This window comes from Diceros bicornis, chromosome 8, assembly GCF_020826845.1.
Source record: "Diceros bicornis minor isolate mBicDic1 chromosome 8, mDicBic1.mat.cur, whole genome shotgun sequence".
NCBI lineage: Eukaryota > Metazoa > Chordata > Mammalia > Perissodactyla > Rhinocerotidae > Diceros > Diceros bicornis.
The window spans coordinates 51,056,118-51,078,522 of record NC_080747.1 but is presented as its reverse complement, the minus strand read 5'-3'; positions in this window follow the sequence as shown (position 1 = coordinate 51,078,522).

The window sequence follows — 22,405 nt, the reverse complement described above, 5'->3', positions numbered from 1 at the left end:
TTAATATAACTACAATTCCTAGAAACCTAAAAGTCCTGAGAAATTTGGTAATATAATTAAATGAAAAACTCATTGGGAAATAAGCAAACTAAAAATGATTCATATTAGAGAATGCTATTTTGAAGATATTCTCTGGAATATTTTGTAGATAATATGATTTTTTTTTGCTTCCAATTTGAAAGATTAATATAGTTTTGTGTTTGTTTTAAAATTTCTTCTTTCTGTCTCTCAAAGCTACTCTTTCATTTCTGGTTTTATTGTTACCACAAATTCCTAACTTCAAACATGTATTACTTTAATCACCTCCCCAAAATATTCTTGTTCTTAATATATCACTCATAGCGCTATAGAACTCATTTCAATGGGACAATGATCTCTGACATTGGCAGTAAGAATAAAAGACCGTGCTGAACAACTTGATTGGTATCTTATGAGTCTGCAAAGAAAGCGGTCTTCTGTGGTCAACACTGTTGAGGTTGACCAGTTACTTTCTTCATAACCCTTCCTCCTATGACTCACACAGACGCTTGACAATCAAGTGCACAGCCCTCCGCCAGTCTTTTTATCTTCTTTGGTTGCAGGAGAAACCATTTTTTTTCTTGTAAAGTTAGTTTTGTGGAGCCCAACACTTGTATTGGAAACAATATAGCCCATGATTCTTTACATTGTCTTACTCCATTCCAAAGAAAGAAGAATGAGTTATTTGATTAAAATTCAGAAAGTCTCTCCCTCTCTCTTCTTTCTCTCCCCTTTTTCTATTTTTCTGTCTCCTACCTTTCCACCTGAAAAACTGGTGATTCTGCTGTTATTTCTTCCATAAGATTTATACCTCACATTCTAGTGCCCTCTAGAGGTAAGTCTGGAAGCCCATTTTTCTCTCTGTTCCAAGTACTGGAACTCTAAGGATGGAAGATAATGGTTCTAAGTAGAGTGTATCTTCTCTGTAGATGCAAAAATCTCCTTTGCTTTGATTGCCCAAGGTTAAATCATTTAATAATTATAAGACGACTTGACTAGGGCCTATATCTAAGCCAAAATTTCCAATTCAGTCTTTATTGGTATTAATTTATCGGTATTAATACCAATACTTTGATATCCTTTTCTTTGACTCCACTGTTTGATTTCTCAGTTGATTCTGAACTTAGAGGAGAAGGGTATAAGAAATTATTACCAGTAAACCCCAACACAGGAAAATAACCCCCAATCCATAAGTTTGTAGCCCTGACAGCCATGTTAGGATATTTTCTTGACCCTAGCCACAGGTGATTGACCAGTTAAACATTTTGACTCATAAATGGACTTAGCAGATTTTATTTCTTCAGTATTTAAAATTTGTACTGAGATATTCACTATCTCCACGTATCTTTGAAACTATAAAGTGACCGATATTTGTCCTTCCCTGTAGGAGGAAGAGTAGAAGAATATAAAACATATGAAGAAGAATGAAAATAAATCAATTCAGAGCAGAGAGAATATATTGAAAGATTTTCCATGACTTGGCTTCAAGGTTTAGTTTGAGCTGAATTTATAACTTTAGATTCCTTGTATCTATGTATAGTACTTAAGGTAGGTTTGGGTGTCTTAAAACAAATAAGTTATTATAGAAATAATTCTGCCTGTAGCAGATACCATTATCTAGTTAACTAAACACAAATTTCCAAGATCTTTCTTCCTTGTCTGCCTCCACTATAGGAAAAGTTAAATATTCACCTCCTTAGCTTTCCTGGAAGTTATGAATTAAAGAAATCTAAATCTACTTGGGGCTTCTATGAAAGTTTTATTTTTCTCAGGATAATGACTGAGAGAACTGTACCAAACATTCCCTACAACTGGGTGGAATATTTCCTAGAACTTATCTTCCCAAAGGAAATTACTCATTAGTAATTAGCTACTGTAGGACAAAGAGAAGTATTGGGTCAGATAAGGTGAGTCCTTATATGATATTTTGTACTTATAAACTTTGATTTCAAGGTCACTTTTGTAAGGTAGCATTTGTCTCATAGCGCTCAATTATACTGATTCACAAGATGAAACTGTAATTTGACACAACCTTTATGAAAACTGTGGTTCTGGGGAGTATAAAGGTTTCAGGAGTAGAGCTTAAATCACTGTCACTGGGACCAGTGTTTAATTAGTTTCAGATATCTTCTCTACTTAAGACTGATATATTAACTTGCTGGAGCTTTATTTTTCATTACCAAAGTCCCAGGCTGATTAACTTGTTCTGTGATCTGTGTAATCAATTGTTTATCATGAATTGAACCAACAGCTGCAGAACACAGTTGGAAATAACCCAGGAGCAAAGGAAGACATGATTTCAGGAAGAGAAAAACAAAATGTAAGGAATCAAGCCAACTAAAATATAACTTATACAGAGATGAGTTTAAAGGTGTCTCTTGTGTGCTACTTCTCATGTATTAACAAGAATTAGTCACAGCCCTCAGGTCCTAAAGTAAAAACACTGACACAATGTAGGAAGCAAATTATCTGTGAGCATAATTGAAAAGTTTGAGGTCCTTTTTTTACACTAAAAAGTTTAATTATGTTATCAGACAAAATTATGGTGTTCTTCAGAGGGTTTTTATTGCTGTTGTTCTAACTGTATACATCTATTAAACTCAAGTACATTTATTATTTTCATATATGAAGTAAGACTATTTACTTTTTGATACATATATTAAGAAATGCCTATTTAAAATAGATTTATAATTTATTAATCCTCTCAACCAAATTAAGTGTTATTAGTTATAATGGCTGAAATTATGTTAGTAAATGATTAGTGTGAGCTATAAATAGTGCATTTTATAATAATAAATATTTATTTGTTATTTATTTATTTTAAATTAGTTAATATTTAACACTAAAGTAAATTAGGTTTTCATAAAAATATTTTGATATTTAATCTCAAAACCATAAGCTTTCAAAAAGAACATAGCATGGAATGAATGAAACAGATCAAATTTAATTTTTTTGTCATAATTCAAATTTTAAATTATTTTCTTCATTTTGCTTTTGGTTGATTTCATTATTTGTTTATTTTTTTCAGTAATTTACCCTGCTTCTTTTCACAAGATTTGAGTCTTATAAAAAATTTTTGCACATCATTCTCCATCTCAGCATCTGCTTCTGGAGAACCCAATTTGTTACAGTATCCTATATGTAAATCAGATCAAATTCGTTTTATAGCATTCTCTTCTAAACAGCATTTGTTCTATTAATTTAGCTTATTCCATTTTTCTTTCTTGATACAATTTTAATGACTAGGAGAAAGAATAAAGTTACTTTATATAAAATGATTGATCTTATTAGCTTTAGCAACTTCATTTAGGAAAATTAATAATATGTCTTCCTGAACAGCTCATTGACTGTCTGCACATATCAATTCGTTATCTCAGTAAAAATGAGAGAATGAAATAAGAATGTAGATATGTTGCAAAAGGTGGAGCTATGGAACAAAAGTGAGAAGCAATGTGCTTTCAAACTCCCCCAAATTTGCTTTATTAATTTTCTTTCTTTCTATCTCTATCTAACTATCTATCTATCTGCTATTTATCTTTCTGTCAGAGAGGAAAGAGAGAAGATAGTATTAGAATCTTTTTAAAAGAAAATATTAGAGAAACATTTTAATTTTCTTTTTATAATTTCAAGGTCAGTTGTATTCAGGATTTTTTAATTGTCCAAGTGTTTGCTACTTTTAAGCATGTACAAATTCACTACACTATTCAGAAGTGAATATTTAATTACATATATTTCATTATTGATAATATTTTAAACTTCAGAGTGTAATTCCATTTTTATCTCGAAGTTAGAGGCAGACATAATCAGAAAACAGTAATACATTCATTCACTCACACATTCTTTGGGTATTGATCCAGGTCCATTGTACGAAAGATAATCTGGTACACATGGCAGATGTAAAGATAATTAACAAGGTCCGCCCTTCAAAGAGCTTACAACTTACTGAGGGAGATAGACATATAAACATGTAACTACAATATGGTGTAACAACTGCTGATAAAGGAACTGTGATGAAGAAAATCATATGTATTCGAAGAAAACCTAAATCAAACTTGTATGTGAGTTGAGATGGGGATGGAAAAAGATCAGGGAACATACCACACACACACACACACACACACACCCCACACACACATACACACACTCCTTACAACATCCAATATCACAATTGTCTAATTATATTCCAATTTTGGTTTAATCAATATTGTGAGCAAAATGGACATTTTAATAAAATTTCTGACTATGTAAATACTAATTCAAACAATAACCACATAGTATACTATGTTTTCATTTCATCCTTTTACAATGTGTAGTTTCTTCTGAAGTTATTTGATGCTTTTCTTTTTGCTTTCTTATTTTTCCCCCTACTTATCACCATTTCACACCTAATTGCTCTTCACAGAGTCATTTGCTCAGATCTCCTCCACAGCCCCACCCCCAACCTTGAAATCCTACGTCGTCTAACTCCAGTCTGCACTGAAGTTTCTAGATTTACTACTGATTTTCATCCTGAGTCTTCCCTCATCGTAATCCTTGAAATTCGTTCATCTCTGTCCTGATTGGATGCAAAATTTCTGGATTTTATATTTTTTAACTATTTTAGTTGATGCCTTCCTTTATGTGGATTATATACTCTAGTTATGTATCTTCTTAATATAAAGTTAGTTTTTTGTACTTTAGTATCTGAAAATGTTATTATTCTACCCAATGACTTAATGTCATGAGTTCTGGCATTATATTTGTCTATCTTTACCCTCTGGGGAGGTTTTAAGATCTATTCATTAATCTTAGTATTCTAAACATTTAAGAAAATATTCAAGGAATCCTGATTAAGGATTCTTTTCATTCATTCTCTTGGCTGCCTGGGTGATTTATATTTTTATTTTGGGGAAAAACTCCTGTGTTATTTATTTAATTACTACCTTCCCTCTTTTTCCTATGTTCTTAATTTCTGGGTATCTTATTGAATTGGATCTGTAGATTTTATGTGATATTTTCCAATATTTTTCCTTTTTGTTCTGCCTTTTGAACAATTTCCTAACCCTTATCTTCTAATTCTTCTAAAATACAGTAATAATGTTTTTATTTTTAAAAGGTATTTCTTATTTTCTGAATATTTATTTTTTTATTACATCCCAGTGTCGTTTCTCAGTTTAAATATTTCCATTTATCTGTGAGTATTTTTCCAAGCCTTTTTTTTTCTGACCGCCTTGATTGCCTCTGTTTACATTCAGTTCAGTTTTTCTTTTTGACTGTCTTGGGTTTGTTGTCTTATGTTAGAGACTTTTCTCAAATGTCCATTGAAATAAATATGAAATATCCATTCATATTTAAGATAAACCTCTTTGAAACTGGTTAGAAGCTCATGGGCATAGGTTGGGCTTGTGACTCTGTGGCTCCTCCATGGAGGATGTGACTGGCCAAGTCATAGGGAAAACCCTATAAAAGCAGCAAGCCTGCAATCTATTGACTTCCTTCACTGAAGGGATGTCCCTGGAGGAAAGAAAAGAAGGTAAGAGACCTGGTCTATTCTCCTTGTCCATCTGAACTCTGAGTAAACAGACTAATTATATTTTCTAGGAGTAAGAGAACTTAACTATGAAATGTCCTTAGCAGGATGTCCCTAGCTAAAGATTACCTATAGTAAATAATAAGCAAGGTTCTATAAAGTATTGCTCTCTGGAGGATGTCCCATGGATTACAGATTTGGGGCAAAATATGGAGATTTGTGTTAATTTTAAGGTTCTCTCTGTGTGGGTGACCCTGTGACTCTCACACAGCGGTCTTATCTATTCTGAACCTGTGCATCATGGACCAACTGGGAAGAACTTGGGAGGCTACCCTTGACATCCCAGAAATCTCGCTGCTTTGTATGAGCTTTTTAATTGCTTTTATCATTCAAATTATTCAGTAAATTTTGATATTAGGTAAGACCTTTGATTTGTATGAGTCTGGTTTGACAATCTAATCCTGAAGGTTAGCTCACCTGACTTCTAGCATTCTCGGAGCTCAGCATGGTAAGAAAACTGGAATTCTTTCTTTTGAGTCTGTAGGCTTTTGCTCAATCCAATTTTTTTTAATGACACCTGTTCTGTATGTACATTGTGTCTAATATCCTGGTGTTTGAAAACTCTTTGGTATAATTTTTTTCCCCAGAAATTAATCTTCTTTCCTCTTTCTTGAAGAGTGGAAGTACCCGGTTAGCTTTATGGGTAAGGGAGAGGATAGAGAATTGTCAAACAATTTTATGAATAGTTTCAAGTAATCTCTCCATTTCAGCTCCACTATTGTTTCACATTTATAGAGTTACTTGGGAGTATGCAATGTCTGAAAGTTCTGAGCTACCTCAGTTCATTTTTCTGGTTAACATCTCAACATGTACGCATCTTTTTTTTTCAGTTACCTTCAAACCACCAGCTTTCTATTTTTCAAAATTGTGTTGCAAACTGTTTTCTGCTGTTTCCCCTTTCTCTTTGTATTTGTGCATGATTATGCAATTTAATCATTTATTCTTATTTTAGTAGAGTTTTAGTGAGATTGGACAGCAAATGCATGCAAAAACCACTAAACTATCTTTTTTAAGAACAAGATTTACTGGAATATATTTCAGACCTCAGCAATACACATTATGCAATGTCACTTCCAAGTAACAAAAGTAAAAATGTCAGCGATCTAAACAGATTATTCACCATCTGTGATCCTAAATTCCAAAGGAAGTTCTGTTTCTGGTAATGGCCAAGTTAGTTCCTATCTGAATGCTCCTCTGCAAGCAATAAATATAAACTCTGGACAAAATGTAAAAAAGAAAAGAAAAAGTGCCCAAAGGCACTGGAAATGACCCAAAATGGGAAGATCCTAGAGGATAGTCTACACTAGGAAGAATGAAATGACACGGTTAGAGTTTCTCGTTTACTCTGGCCATTAGATTGAAGGCAGTACAAGACTGTGCCATACATGGTAGTCAAAATCCCAATAGAAAAGGCATAGTCTTTCTGATTTGAAAGACAGGCCAGAGGGGAGAGTTTGAGACAGCCACAGTTGCTACTAAGTGAGGACACATACTGTACAAGAAAAAGTAAGAAAGGGAGAAGATCTCCACATTGAGGTTATAAACTACGTCCAGGTTTCTGGAACAATGACTTTGTGGGATAGACTCCAAGCATTTCCTCTTAGGATAAAATAACTCAACCAAGACTTGAGCTGCCATTCAAAGGCAGATTTTGCAGTATGATTTCAACTAAGTAAATTGCAGAATAAATGGAAAAGAGAAAACTTCAGAAGAACATTAGAAAATTCATAATCTCTAAAACATAACATTCACAATCTCCAGTGTGCATCCTAAATTACTTCAAAATATGAAGAAAAAAGAATATGTTTTTCATTCTCAAGAGGAAAGATAATCAACAGAGACTGACACCAAGATAACCCAGATGTTGGAATTAGCATATAAATTTTAAAAGAACTATACTGAATGATATAAAAGAAAATATGTTTGGAATGAATGAAAAGTTGGAAAATCACAGCAGAGAGATAGAAACGATAAAAAAATGACTACTTGGAGAAATTTACAAAGTGATTTTCAAATTTATATGGAAATGCAAAGCCCTATAATCAAAGAAATCTTGAAAAAGTATAGGTGAATGACATACAATAACTGATTTCAAGGCATACTGCAAAAGCTATAGGAATCAAAATAGTGTGGTGCTGGCACAAAGATTGACAAATAGAGCAATAAAACAGATAGATCCACACTTATATGGGTCATTTCATTTTTGACAAAAACACCAAAGCACTCTAGTGGGAAAGTGTGTGGGAAAGGATTAATTTATAGGCCTGGGTTGCTCAAACTCTGCACATTCCTTACAAATGTTTGTCTTCAGGACTGGCCTGTGGCTGGCTCCTGGGAAATGTGCTCTGAGCCCTTGGAATATTCTGCCTGAGAAGAGTGTTTTTTGTATGGCTGACACCTGGGGCCATGTGGTACAAATTTGATTGAATAGTTTATTCTTACAATGTAATATATGGTGAATGCATGTCTTTGCCCTGGGGTCTGGACTCTGAATAGCTGAGGTCAGTAATGCAGGTGCTTCATGCCTATGTTGCTGATCCCCAATAAAATCCCTGGACACTAAGTGTGGGTGAGCTCCCCTGATGGCAGCACTTCTCATGTGTTGTCACACATCACTGCACATCCACATGACTCACTGGGAGAGGACACCTGCAAGCTTGTGCCTGGCTTCTCTCGAACTTTGTCCCACGTACCTTTACCCTTTGCTGATTTTAAGGAAAGAGCATGAGAGAATGTTCTGGGTTAATGGTAATGATGTCTACCTTGATAGGGGCTAGGTTTGCATGGGTGTATTCATTTATCGAAACTTATCAAATGGTATACTTAATATTCATGCATTTCATTGTGTGTAAATTCTACCTAGAAAGAATTTTAAACAAATAGCAACCTAGTTAATGATATGTATGTTGAAATTTTCAGGGTAACCTGTAAGGATGTCTGTAACTTACTTTGAAATGTCTCAAAAAAGACAAATAGAATAATGGGTGGAAATAGGGATAGATAAGTGGATAGATAAGTGTACAAAGCAAGTCTAGTAAAATGTTAATGCCTGACTCTAGGTGATGATTATATAAGTGTTCAGTGTAAAATTCTTTCAAATTTTACATTTGAAAATTTTCCTAATAAAATATTCGAAAAACTCAAAAGTGGAGCATTACAAAAACATTCTATTTTTACTGTGATTTTGAAACTGAAGTATTGATCTCAATAAAGTTTCCTCAAGAAAGTTGTTTTGAAAATTTTATGTTTAAAAATTCCCTGTTGGTCTCTTAGCTAATTTAAAAATGTCCTGAGAAAACTCAAAATACTGTTACATGTAACAGTAAATGAACATCTTCCACTATTCCTGTTACTTTGGTTTTAAAACTGCCACTATGGATTGCTAAATAGCTAAAATTTGCTGTTCTTAAGGCAACAATCTATTTTTGAATCTTGGGGTAGATTATAATAGTATAAAATGCCAAATGGATCCGTTAGTTAACAATAAAAAAAAAAGTAGTTGCCTGTATGATTGTGAACTCCATAAAGAAAATGAACTAAAAAGAAGGAAATAAAAAGTTCTATTACGCTTATTATAGTCTATAATGTTCTCACTGTCCCAAAATAGTCTACTGGAACCTGGTTATATTTCATAATTATGCCCTTATATTGTTTCTATTCTTTCTGTTTAAATTTTTACAACAACACTTTAAATATATTAGTTTTCATCACCTTCTAATCTATCTCTAGTTCATCCGAGCAACAAGATGAATGGCTAAATGAGCTAGATTTGACAGTATTTTAGGCATATTCTTCTACTCTCTCTTATACATCATCCTGACATGTACACTGCATTTCACTAAAATACAGGGCACGGTCCTTAATATGATATCAGAACTTAATAAGAAACAAATAAAAGCCAGAAGAGAACAAAATACTTAATGTGAAATCTTAAATCTCTTCAATGTTCTGCTACCTTTATAGACAGATGCCTGGATAAAGCATGAAGGTTTCTATTAGTTTATTTTCACATCATATTATAATAGAAATTTGGCAGTGACCATTACAAAGTTTCTTCGCATATACAATTCCTTTCTTCTCTTCTATTTGGTAGGATTAATCTTATAGATGACATCCTTACTGTCACCTCAATATTTTTGTATGAAAAATGTAAAGATTTCAAAGCACAATTATTTGTGCTCATCTGTCTTTCCAAATTACTTTATACCCATTCTATAATATATTACTAGTGTGCACTTGGTGGTTTCACTTAGCATGACTCCATCCTCACACAATATGTTATACTACTGTGTTGGATGTAAATAACCTCATCCTTATCTTTTGGGTTGGGTCCTGATTTGCATAATTCACTCAGAGCAATCTCAATACTTTGTTAACAGTAATTGCTGTGATGGAGTCATCAAATTGCAGCTCAAGACTGTTTTAGTTCAAAGGATGAGGGAAGAAAGTTTTCTTCATCTTGCTTTGAACAGTCTAGTGTGCAGATATGAGACTTCAATTGCCCTAGAAACTTTGCTACCAAAAAGGAAACTATCCAGAGAATTGAGTCGAGACACAACAGAAGGTAGAGGTGAGCAAATAACAAGAAATGGAGGCAGACATATTATCAAGTCAAGCTTTAGAATTAAGCTTTCTCAGGAAATTTTCAATGATGTAAAGCAACGAATTCCTTTACTGTTAAAATCTACTTGAGTTGGGTAAGTATTTTTAACGGAAACATTCTGACTGAAGCATGTACTCATCATATTGTGTGGTTATTCTTTATATACCTTTCTCTCATATTAAATCATTAGCTGTCAGAGATCAGAAGCCATAACTTCTTCATCTCTATATCTCTAAAACCTAGCAGACAGTCTGATTTATATAAGAATTCTGTGAATACTTGTTTTAAAAAATGAGTGTATCAGTTTGGTGCTAATGGCCAAATGGAATTTTTAAAATTAACCATCCATTTTTTTTCAGATCAGACGCATATACCGTCGAGCCTCATTATTCACAGTTCGGTGAATTCATTTGCTTTCTAAAATTCATTTGTAACTTCAAAATCAATGCTCATGGTGCTTTTGTTGCAATTCTTGAACATCTTGGAAAATTTCGAGTCACCAGAGGTGCATGTGCGCAGCTGAGGTCAAACAAGGCCACTCTCCGTTTTCCTGTTTCAGCTGTCACACAGAAATGACCAGACGATGGAGATGGTAGGGGACAGTGCAGTGTAGTGCGAGATGCTCGACCTCGAGGGCCAGTTGAAACTCTGGCACTTGTTAGTGGGTGGCCTCAGGCAAGTCATTTAACATTTTTAAACCTCATTTTCTCTTTGGTAAAATAAAAAAAAAAATAGAATGTAGGCATTCAAATTGGAAAAGAAGGAGTAAAGTTACATCTGTTTGCAGATGACATGCTCTAATATGTAGAAAACACTGAAGATTCCACTGTTAGAACTAATAAACAAATTCAGCAAATTTTCAAGATATAAATTCAACATACAAAAGTCAGTTGCATTTCTTTACACTAACAACAAACATCCCAAAAAGGAAATTAAGAAAACAATCTCATTTACAATAGCATCAAAAAAATAAAATACTTAGGAATAAACAAACAAGAAGGCAAAAGACTGGCACATGGAAAACTACAAAACATTGCAGAAAGAAATTAAAGGAAACACGAACAAATGGAAAGACATTTAGTGTTTATGGATTGGAAGACTTCATACCATTAATGAGATGTCAATACTACCCCAAGTGGTGATTTACAGATTCAATGCAACACTTATCAAAAGACCAACATTTTTTGCGGAAATAGAAAAATCCATCCTAAAATTCATGTGGAATCTCAAGGAACCCAAAAGCCAAAACAATCTTAAAAAAAAAGCAAAGTTAGAAGTCTCACACTTCCTGATTTCAAACTTACTGCAAAGCTATAGTAAGCAGAACAGTGTGGTACTGGCATAAAGACAGACATATAGAACAATGGAATAGAGAGCCCAGAAATAAAGCTTCACATATACAGCTAAATGATTTTCAACAAGGATGCCAAGACCATTTAATGGGAAAAGGACAGTCTTTTCAATAAATGGAGTTGGGAAAACTGGATATCCACATGCAAAAGAATAAAATTGGATCTTTATCTTACACCATATACAAAAATTAACTCAAAATAGATCAAAGTCATACATGTAAGAGTTAAAATTATAAAACTCTTATAAGAAAACATAGGGGCAAAGCTTTATGACATTGGATTGGCAATGATTTCTTGGCTATCACACCAAAAGCACAGGCAAAACAAAAAATAGATAAGCTGACTTCATCAAAACTAAAAAAAATTTGTGCATCAAAGAACACTATCCACAAAGTGAAAATTCAACCCACCAAATGGAAGAAAATATTTCAAATCATATATATGATAAAGGATTAATATCCAGCATATATAAAGAACTCCTACAACTCAATAAGAAGAACAACAAAAAACCAAACAGCTCAATTAAGAAATGGGCAAAGGACTTAAAGAGACATTTCTCCAAAGAAGATATACAGAGGGCCAATAAAAATCTGAAAACATACTCAACATGACTACTCATTAAGGAAATGAGGGAAATACAAATCAAAACCACGATGAGATACCAATTCACACCCATTAGCAGAGCTACTATTAAAAAAAGAAAATCAGTATTGGTGAGAATATGGCAAAATTGGAACCCTTGTGCACTGCTGCTGGGAACATAAAATGGGGCAGCCACTATGGAAAATGGTATGGCATTTTCTCAAAAAAAAATTAACATAGAATTACTAGCTATTCCATTTATCGGTATATACTCAAAAGAATCAAAAAAAGGGACTCAAACAGATATTTGTGCACCCATGTTTATAGCAGCTTTATTGACAATGACCAAAAGGTGGAAGCAACATAACTGTTCATTGACAGATGAATGGATAAGCAAAATGTGGCATATACATACAATGAAATATTACTCAGCCTTAAAAGGAAGGAAATTCTGACACATGCCACAGTATGGATGAAACTTGAAGACATTGTACTAAGTGAAATAAGCTAGTCACAAAAAGACAAATGTTGTATGATTCCATTTATATGAGGTACCTAGAGTAGTCAAATTCGTAGAGAGAGAAAGTAGAATGGTGGTTGCCAGGGGCTGGGGAAAAAAAATTGAGAGTCAGTATTCAATGGGTTTGGAGGCTCTGGTTGGGAAGATAAAAAAGTTCTGGATATGAATAGTGGTGACGGTTGCACAGCAATGTGAATGTACTTGGTGCCACTGAACTGAACCATTTAAAAATGGTTAAAATGGTAAAATTTATATTATGTTTATGTACTGCAATAAAAAAAAATAAATGGGAGAAACAGAGACAAATCTCCAGTGGAGAAGAACTCTAAATAATTTATATAGATAATCTACCATCATTAGTCTTTACTCCATAAGTGTGAGCTACACATAGTGACATCCTTCCAAACGGCACAATATGTGAAGGAGGGAAAAACAGTAACTTTACAGTGGAGAAACCTGACAAATACCACCCCAGCTAAGTGATCAACGTCAATATCAACAGTGATAAGTCATATTGATAGCATGTACTCTGGATATGAGGTAATAAGAATGGCACTTTTTCACTGTGTTCTTCCTTCCAAAAATCCATAATAAGGTAAATCATGAGAAAACCATTAGACAAATCCCAACTGAGTTATTTCTACAAAATCTCTGTCTAGTACTCCTCAAAACTGTGAATGGCGTCAAACACAAGAAAAGTCTGAGAAACTGTCACAGTCAGAAAGAGCCCTAGCTTTGAGACATGGTAGCTAAATGCAGTGTGGTATCCTGGATGGGATCCTTAAACAGAAAAAAGATACTAGGTGAAAACTAAAGAAATCTGAATAAAGTCTGGACTTTAGTTAATAATAATGTATCGATATTGGTTCATTAATTGTAACAAATATAAGATGTTAATAATAGGGGAAACTGGATGCAGGGTACATATGAACTCTTTATTCTATCTTTGCAATTTTTCTATAAATCTAAAACTGTCCAAAGATAAAATGTTTATTAAATAAGACAACAATGAGAAAATGAATAGGCAAACAACAAGCTACGTAAAAATATTCATAAAGTATTTGTCTAACAAAGGTCTTTTATTTAGCATATATAAAATTCTTGTAATTCAACAATAAAATGCAACAATTTAAAACTGGGGAAAAGGTATTTTCAGGGAAACTGTTTCAATTGATTTTTTTTTTTATCTGGATGAATATTTTGGTGGGGAAATCAAATTAAATATTCACTCTGTCCGCTGATGAACATGCATTTAACAAAAAGGGATGATTAGGCACATGTGTGTGGTGACGGATTGTAATTAGTATTTGGGCGGTGAACATGATGTAATCTCTGCAGAAATAGAAGTATAATGATGTACATCTGAAATTTATAGAATGTTATAAACCAATGTCACCGCAATAAAAAAATAAATTAATTAAAAATTTGAAAAAAAAATTTAACCAGAGACACTAAGTGTGGTATCACTGTAGGATACACAGTGAATACTTTCTCTATGAAATGATGTGCCTTTGCTTTACAGATTATATTTAAGTGGATGAAATCAAGGTAAAAATAAAGGGTGAAGCCATAACTCATGAGGCTCAGCTGAGAATTTAAATTTCATAGTCTGCCTAAACTGAGAAAGTAAACTGCATCATCTGTAAATAGCCAGTATTAAGGCATTTGTCAGTGTTTTTTACTGATTAAACTTTTTCTTAAATCAAAGAAAAATGCATGTTTCTTAACTATTAACCTCAGAGACTGTATCATTGATGCAAGTTTGTTTTATTTTCTTTCTTACTCCACGGAAGGATGTTTATGTGCTTCACTAATAAGAATTCACTTTTGGTCTGTTTATGGTTTGTGTAATGGGTGGGAATCGGTAGTAAAGCTCTGGACTGGGATGAGACACAAATGTGGTCTAGAATTTCCCCTAAATAAACATATCAGGATAAAAAAAAAGGAAAAGAATAAGATTTGAAGGTTATGGACATAATGCTTTGTTTCAGATAATAAATTGTTATATTTTAAGTTCTCAGTAGGAGTCTCTTCATTTAAAAGTTAAATTGTATGAACCAGGTACTGTATTTGTTGCTTACTTCAAAATTAGCCATTCAGTTAATGAAAGATGTTGGCAAGGGTTAAGGATCAAGGACTCTGCATTATTCATTCGTGTATTTATTATGTATTTCCTGCCACAGTACATTACCCTGAATCTATGTCTTATAAATAAGAATTGGGAACCTTGTAGCACACTGAATACCAATGTATCTTAGCTGTAGAAATATATTACATGCACATGCATTAAAATCATAGCACATTAGACTTGGGACCTTATAGGTCATTTAGTACAATTTTATCATTTTTCAAATGGTTTGGGGTGGGCATGGGAGTTGTTTTGAAGAATTGAAAGAAAGACTAGGCTAAATAGCTTCTCAAAATTCACACGCATACTTAGTTTCAGAACTAGAGCTAGAATCCAGGCATCTTTATTTTTAATGTAACACAACATCAAATTCATTAGGATGTTAACTGGAAAAATTTGACAATTAATGTTCTATCAACTTTATACGAAAATATATGAACTCTGGTAAAAAACTAAATAAACAACAAATAATCTGTACATATATTTTAAACAATTACTTTCAAATACTATAAATTATGTTAAATATAGTTTGCGATTTTATATTTTAGTGTAATTGAAAGGAAATCATATTATAAAGTAATGGAAGTCAAACACTTATTCTGTAATTCAAGACTTTTCAATTCTTTTCCTTTCCATTTATTCTTATATCCCTAGTGTAAGTATTGTTTTCCTAAAAATGATTAACTTGAATAATATCTGATCTGATTTTGTATATTCTTATGTGTATAGTCTTATTCTTCCTAAAGGTGAAAAGGTAAATAAATTCTGACACTTCCCTATGTAAAATTAATTTTAATAAATTCTAAGTATTTGGCAAAATAGAAAAGGATAGAACATGGTCAGGACAATAATTTATTTGGGGCTGGTTAAAATATCATCCCAGAGTGTTTCCATCTTTCTATTTCCAAATCTTTTTTTCTTATCAATAGGCATAAATAATCTAAAAGCCAACTTTAAATAAAATAAGTTATAGCTAACTTTAAATAAACCTGAAGATTAGAAACAGCTTGATACGGTAGGAATAAAAATGAATGGGAGTTAGAAGGCCATATAGAATGGCCACTGCCCTGTGTTACTGCACAATTCATTGGTCCTCATTTTCTTTGATCTTCTGGAACAGGGACAAATAACATCTCTTTGTTGTCGTTGTATCTGCTTCATAAATTCTATGTTTATGGTTATTTTTTACTATAAAAAATGTCAAGTCTTGTAGTTCACTGATATTACATCATATACTCTGAAATTCAAAAATGATGACAATAATAATTAAAATCAGAGAGCGTTCATTGAAAAATGGTATAAAATAACTCAAAGAACTTGCTATTACTTAAATGAATGTAGACTACAAATCAACTCTTTAGGTCACTACAACTTAGTTCAAGACTATTGAAAGTACCATTCACTAATTGTTCTTCAACTCTTCCAGGTAAGTAATAGCTCTTCGTTGTTTATTTTTGGAACCAGTACTTCAAAACTCTAGCAGAAATGTTGTTTAAGGGTACAAACTAAGCGGTGCATCGGTGCGCGCTGGGGACCCAAACCTGCGAACCCAGGGCCGCTGCAGCGGAGTGTGCTTAACCACTGCGCCACCGGGTCGGCCCTGGGGGTCCCACTCTTAACTCATCTGATCCATCACATTGACAAGTGGCATTCACTGTTTTCAGTGCTTCTGTCAATATGCAAGAGACACTTTGTCAAGTTCAATTTGTGATCTTGGTGGAATGTGTTTATTTTTATATAATTTGCTATTAATTCTCACTAAAATCCTGTAACTATTCTTTGATTAAAATTTTAAAAGACCACCTTCAAAAAAAAGAAAGGGTACAAACATACAACTAGTAGACATGAGTCCTAGAGATCTAATACACAGTACAGTGAAGATAGACAATATTGTATTATAATCATCAAACTTACTACAAGACTAGATCTTAATTATTCCCACCGCAAAAAAGAAATGAAAATTATGTGATGTGATAGAGGTTAACTATCACTGTCTAACTATCCCTACAATGGCAATCATATTACAATACATAAATGTATCAAATCAACATGTTGTACACCTTCAATTTACACAATGTTATATTTCAAAAAATATAAATACTCATATATCAAAGATGAAAAAACTCTAGTGGAGGTTCTGAAATAAAATTTCATTGTTGGAAAGAAATAGGAAATACATTTTTATCAGATGCCCTATATTACGGTCAAATAATGAAAATCTGAGCAAACTTTTAAAAGAGCCTGTTTAATTAGTGATTATTGATCAAGAACCAATGGGGTTTGAGGATTTTTTAAATCCATAATCCATGTACCTATTTTTGTATACCATTTAAATGTAGAGGATCATAAGGGGCCTCTATTTCCGGCAATGTGGTAGATTCAGTGACCTGATTCACCTTTGAAATATCTAGCTGAGCTCATAGAAAAATAAGTAAAATCCCTATTGGCCAAAGAGAGAATTGAGAATCAGAGCAATGAGAACACGAGTAGTCCTCATGGCTTCCAGTGTCAGTAACCAAAATCTTTTAGTTTTAATGCCAAGACATGGAAATGAAGGATGAGACATAGGCCACAAGAAGAGAGGAGTTAGAGCTGTGTCCTTCACATAATGCCAGGGACCATGACAGCCTGTGCTTTCAGTGAAAAGGTAGCACAACACACAAAAATAAATCTTACAGACAGAAACCTTTTGTCTACATGTTCTTTTAAATTTCAAAGTGCTATAATATACAGTTTTACTTCTTCTTACATTATTGTCATTTCTACTGAAAGCACTTACGGAAAATATATTCATTTATTTGCATATTTCTGCCAAAATATACTGGAACACTGAGTTCTAAATATTCTTTGATAAGAGAGAATTTTAAGAGTGTACACAAAGCAGAGATTGAGAAAGGTAGGACTAAATATAAGATTGTAAACCATTTTTGTATATTTATGCCTTTTTCATATAATAATTACAGATGGAGAATAGCAATTCAGAATGTTTTTATAGCCAATGGTGGGAGGGATCTCTTTTTGCATATGATGAGAATAAATCATACTTTTGATGGAAAGAATGGCTATTGTACATAAGCATCTGGAGCTTTTCATTTAGAAGTCAGATGTTTCATTCGTGAATATCACAGTCACTGTATTAAAAGAAGGCAATGATTCTAGATTGGTAAGGCTGTACTAGCGTCCTATTTTGTAGGGCATCTGTAATAGCTCTATAATTACAAGGGAATTACATGTTCCTACAAATTACTTGATAATTATACTTGATATTACCAAGTAATTCAAAGATTAGTTACTATGTAACTTACAATTTTGAGATCTCATTATAACATATTTCTTTCCTTATTTTAATGGTTTGCTGATACCCTAAATAGTGGACACTCAGAGTATATTTCTAACTATTTTTAGGGTTTTTTGCTACATAAATGTGTTAGAAAAAGCAAACATTTGTCATACAGAACAAATAAATACAGAGGGATATGCAGTCATTTATCTTCATACTTAATTTGTATTCATGGTATATTTCAGCATTACATTTCCTTTAATCTAAATGGTTCTGTGGAACTAGCCAGAGGTTTCTGATAAAAGTGACTTTTAAACCAAAATGATTAATTAGGTAAATTAACATACTAAATTGATATAATCAAAAAATTACACTGCACCTAAGCACTTATAACTATATGTTTGTTATATGATTGATAGTTAGTAAACCTTAAAAATCAAATGATAGGTAAATTATGTTACATTAGAGACTCAATACCGTTTATGAAACATTAATTGGCATAAGAAAAGTATAAGATTTTAGAAAGAATATAAGTAATAGGAGTAACTATAGAGCAACTGAAATACGTTTAAATATTTGTGTTTTAACAAAAAACAAGGAAGCAAAGGATTTTAGAATGTTTCTTTGTTATCTTATGCCAGTTAGTTGTCAATTAATGTTTTATGTTGGGATTATGGGATGCATAGATGTTTGCTTGCAATGAGACAACTCAATGAGAAGGGGCAGCGTGCTGGTACTACACTCCCTTCCAAAGATGGAACAAGAATCACTTAGTTCAGAGAAAAAAAGAGGAATTGAACCAGATAGGCATAGCTCTAATTTAAATTGAGATATTAAGCCCCTCAAATGAAATCTCAAGGTCCTTTGTTCAAAATTAAGAATTTCAAGACAGTAACAGTTGAGCATTAAACCAAACGTGAGTCTTTCTCAGCATAAGTTGCATGTCTATGCAGTTGGTCCTGGTTCCAAAATCCAAAATATTTGCTTTTATGGCCAACCACAACAAGAAGTAATCCAGAATGGATGATGCTTAGACGTGGAAGCTAGTAGTTTGAAAATAAGAAATATTTTACAACCTCCAGAAAAAAGAAGATATAAAATTGAAATGATCAATTATGTAGAAAGCAATAAAACAATTTCATGCTAAAATGCTTGGGACACGTCTAAATCACTTTGTAAAAATATGACCATATATGCTTTATTATTAAAAAGAAAAAAACTGAAAATAAATGATGTAGATATTAACCTCAAGAAATCAGAAAGACTAAGCTATACACCAAAATAGTATAAGATATATTATAGCTTAATTGAGGGAAAACTATTTTAACTAATAAAACATTATAAGAATCGAGTCAATGAATATTAATTTTTGTAGAATAAAAAAATGGAAAGAAAAGGAAATTCAAAGACTTTGTGTTGATTCTGACTTAACAGATAAGTACTGATGCAGAGGGAAAATGACATTGGAATCTATTATTTTGGATTACAAAGTAAGTGTACTAAACATTAGGAATGGTTGGCTAGTGATAGGGATAGAGAACAATTATCTGTGTTCTGAAGGAGAGCTGTATATCAAGTGACTAAAATGAAGAGAAGACAGAGAGGCAGGAAGAAGGCAAAAGACAAAGTTGCCAGACAGAAGATGCTTGAGGAACCAGAATTGTTGTGTTAACTGTGTGATGATCAGCGTTTCTAAGTAGTTCACTGGTGGAAAGATAGAGTATAGACACAAGGCTATGAGTTAGATTTTGCCATAATCCTGTCTGGGATTTTAATGTACAATTATCTCAATTTATTTAACATTAAATTTTGAAGAACCCTATTTTGAATAAATAATAATGGAACATGCTCTAGCGGCTACGAAGATATACTAGACATAGTTCTGACACAAATATTTCACTTAAGGAATATGAGAATGTGATTCAATATAAAACATATATAAGAATAATTCAAATAAGGAAAAATGTGGCAAAATATAAAAATATATAAAATTACGCCTTTATGGGAAGAAAAGAATATACTCATCTGACTGAGTCAAAGAAAGTCATTTTGGGAACATAATTTTCCTACAGAATAAGAGGAGATATAGAGATAGAGATAGAAATTCCATCTCATGAAGGAATGATTCAAAAACATAGAAAGCCATATCTTGTTCTTGCAGAGGAAATCCTTGTAATTTAAATATGTTATTTCACCTATAGTTCAATTTACTCTGTCAACTCGATGCAACTAAAATCAAAATACCAGTAGAGTTTTGGTAGTGGGTAATGGGAAGGGAGGAGACGTAGAAAACATTACAAAGATTCACTTAGAAAATTAAACACAAACAGAAAATTTCAGAAAAAAATAAAAATGATAGGAAATATTAAAATGTATTTAAGCAATAATTAAAACAATTTGTAAATAGGTACAGATAGAGTGTTCAAAAAGGGGCAGAATTTCACACAGAAATTTAGTCCAGATGAAGTCTTTTAAGTCAGTGCAATTAGAGATTAGTCAGTAAGTGGCGTTGGTATATCTGCCTATCAATTTTGTCAAAAAATAAAACATATTCTTTACCTCACTCCTTATATAAAATATGTTCAGATTTAATCAATAAATAAATGTTAAGAATAATCGTAACAGCTCTGAGTGAAAGCCAAAGAAAGTGATAAGTGGGTATTTTAGAATTATCATGTTAGGGAGGAGAAAAATAGATAATAGACCATAAATAAAGTTAAAGTAATAATATATTCTCATTACTTATAACAAAGAGCTCATTTCCTTGATATACAATGAACTTCAGAAATCAATAAAAAACAGCCTAAAATTTAATTGAAAAATTTGAACTGAGAACATAAACATACGGTCCACAGCAAACGAGATATTCATGAATAATAAACATACGGAAAGATTCTAAACTTTCTTCATGAAGAAATGCAAATTAAATCAAAGCTCTGTTTTTCTTACCATATTAGATTGTCAAGAGTTAAAGATTTGGATGATAGCCAGTACTGAGAGTTTGTGTAGACACAGGTACTCTTATACATTATTTTGACAGTGTAAAGTGATTCCACCTGTTCAGAAGACAATTTGGTGTTATCTATTCACCTTTAAATGTATACACCAGCAGTATTCCTTCTAGGAGTTTAATATAGAGAAACATATGTGTTCACAAAAATGTCTCTACGGAGGCCTTCGTTGATCACTGTGTATAATGCAAATTAGAAATATTGAGATATTCATCAATTAGAGACTAAATTATGTCATATCAATTTTGGAAATGCATCAAAACTAAATTATGAATACCATATATTAAGGGAAAGAGCAAATTACAGAATATTAGTATAGTATATTTCCACTTTTATATATATATACACATATGATTGCAATTATGCAGATATAATATAAATATATAAGCATATATCCCTGAAACGATATACCAACAAGAGTCATCAATAATTATTACTGTATAGTAGGCTTTAAGAAGTTGGGACTTATGTCTCTATGTGTATTATGTTTTTCCATGCTCCATATATTTCTTATCATGAGCTTATGTTGATTTAATAATAATGACAATAATGGTAATTATAATAATTATTTATTATTGAATGAAAACTAATGAATGCTATTTAAAAAATTTGGCAAGGCTTAACTTGATGTAGAGTCAATATTAGAAAGAGGTAGTCTTTGACTTCAAAGAAGATTCCAAGTGTTTGAACCTGAATGATTGCAATAGTAAAGCCACTTTTACATAGACTGTAAAATGAAGGCTATCCTTCATTTACTGAGAAAAGATTTTCATTCTCTCTTTTACAGATTGAATTTGACGTAGCATTAAAAATATGGGTCTTTAACTTGCAACTGGAAATGTTGGTGTAGGTCTCAACTATAGTTTGGATTAAAACCTATTTAATTTAAAATTAAAGTTGTAGAAAAAAATGGAAGAATGTAAAGGAAGAAATAACATTAAGATACAGCTCTTACTTTGTGGTGTATTAAATATTTTAAGAGTTTTAAAAACACAAATAATTAAATTATAATGTCATAATTTTGGGTTTCTTCAAACTCCATCATAAAAAAGGAAAGAGAAGAGGAAATTCAGAGGATTGGAGGGATAAAGTTTGAAATAATTAGTTGTAATATCTAATCATGAGAAATAAAAAAATAATGTCATCATGGTGTTGTTAGACCAAGATAAAATGTTTCATGGATTAATGAGATCACAGAGTGGTTTCAGGATCTAGGGGAAGGGTGGATTCCTAGAGTTTAATGTGTTAATGGAGAAAATTCTGCCTCAATCTAGTGCTTTGATATAGAACAGGCTCAACATATAAAAGAATTCTGATTTGAATAATTAGTGAAACATGATTT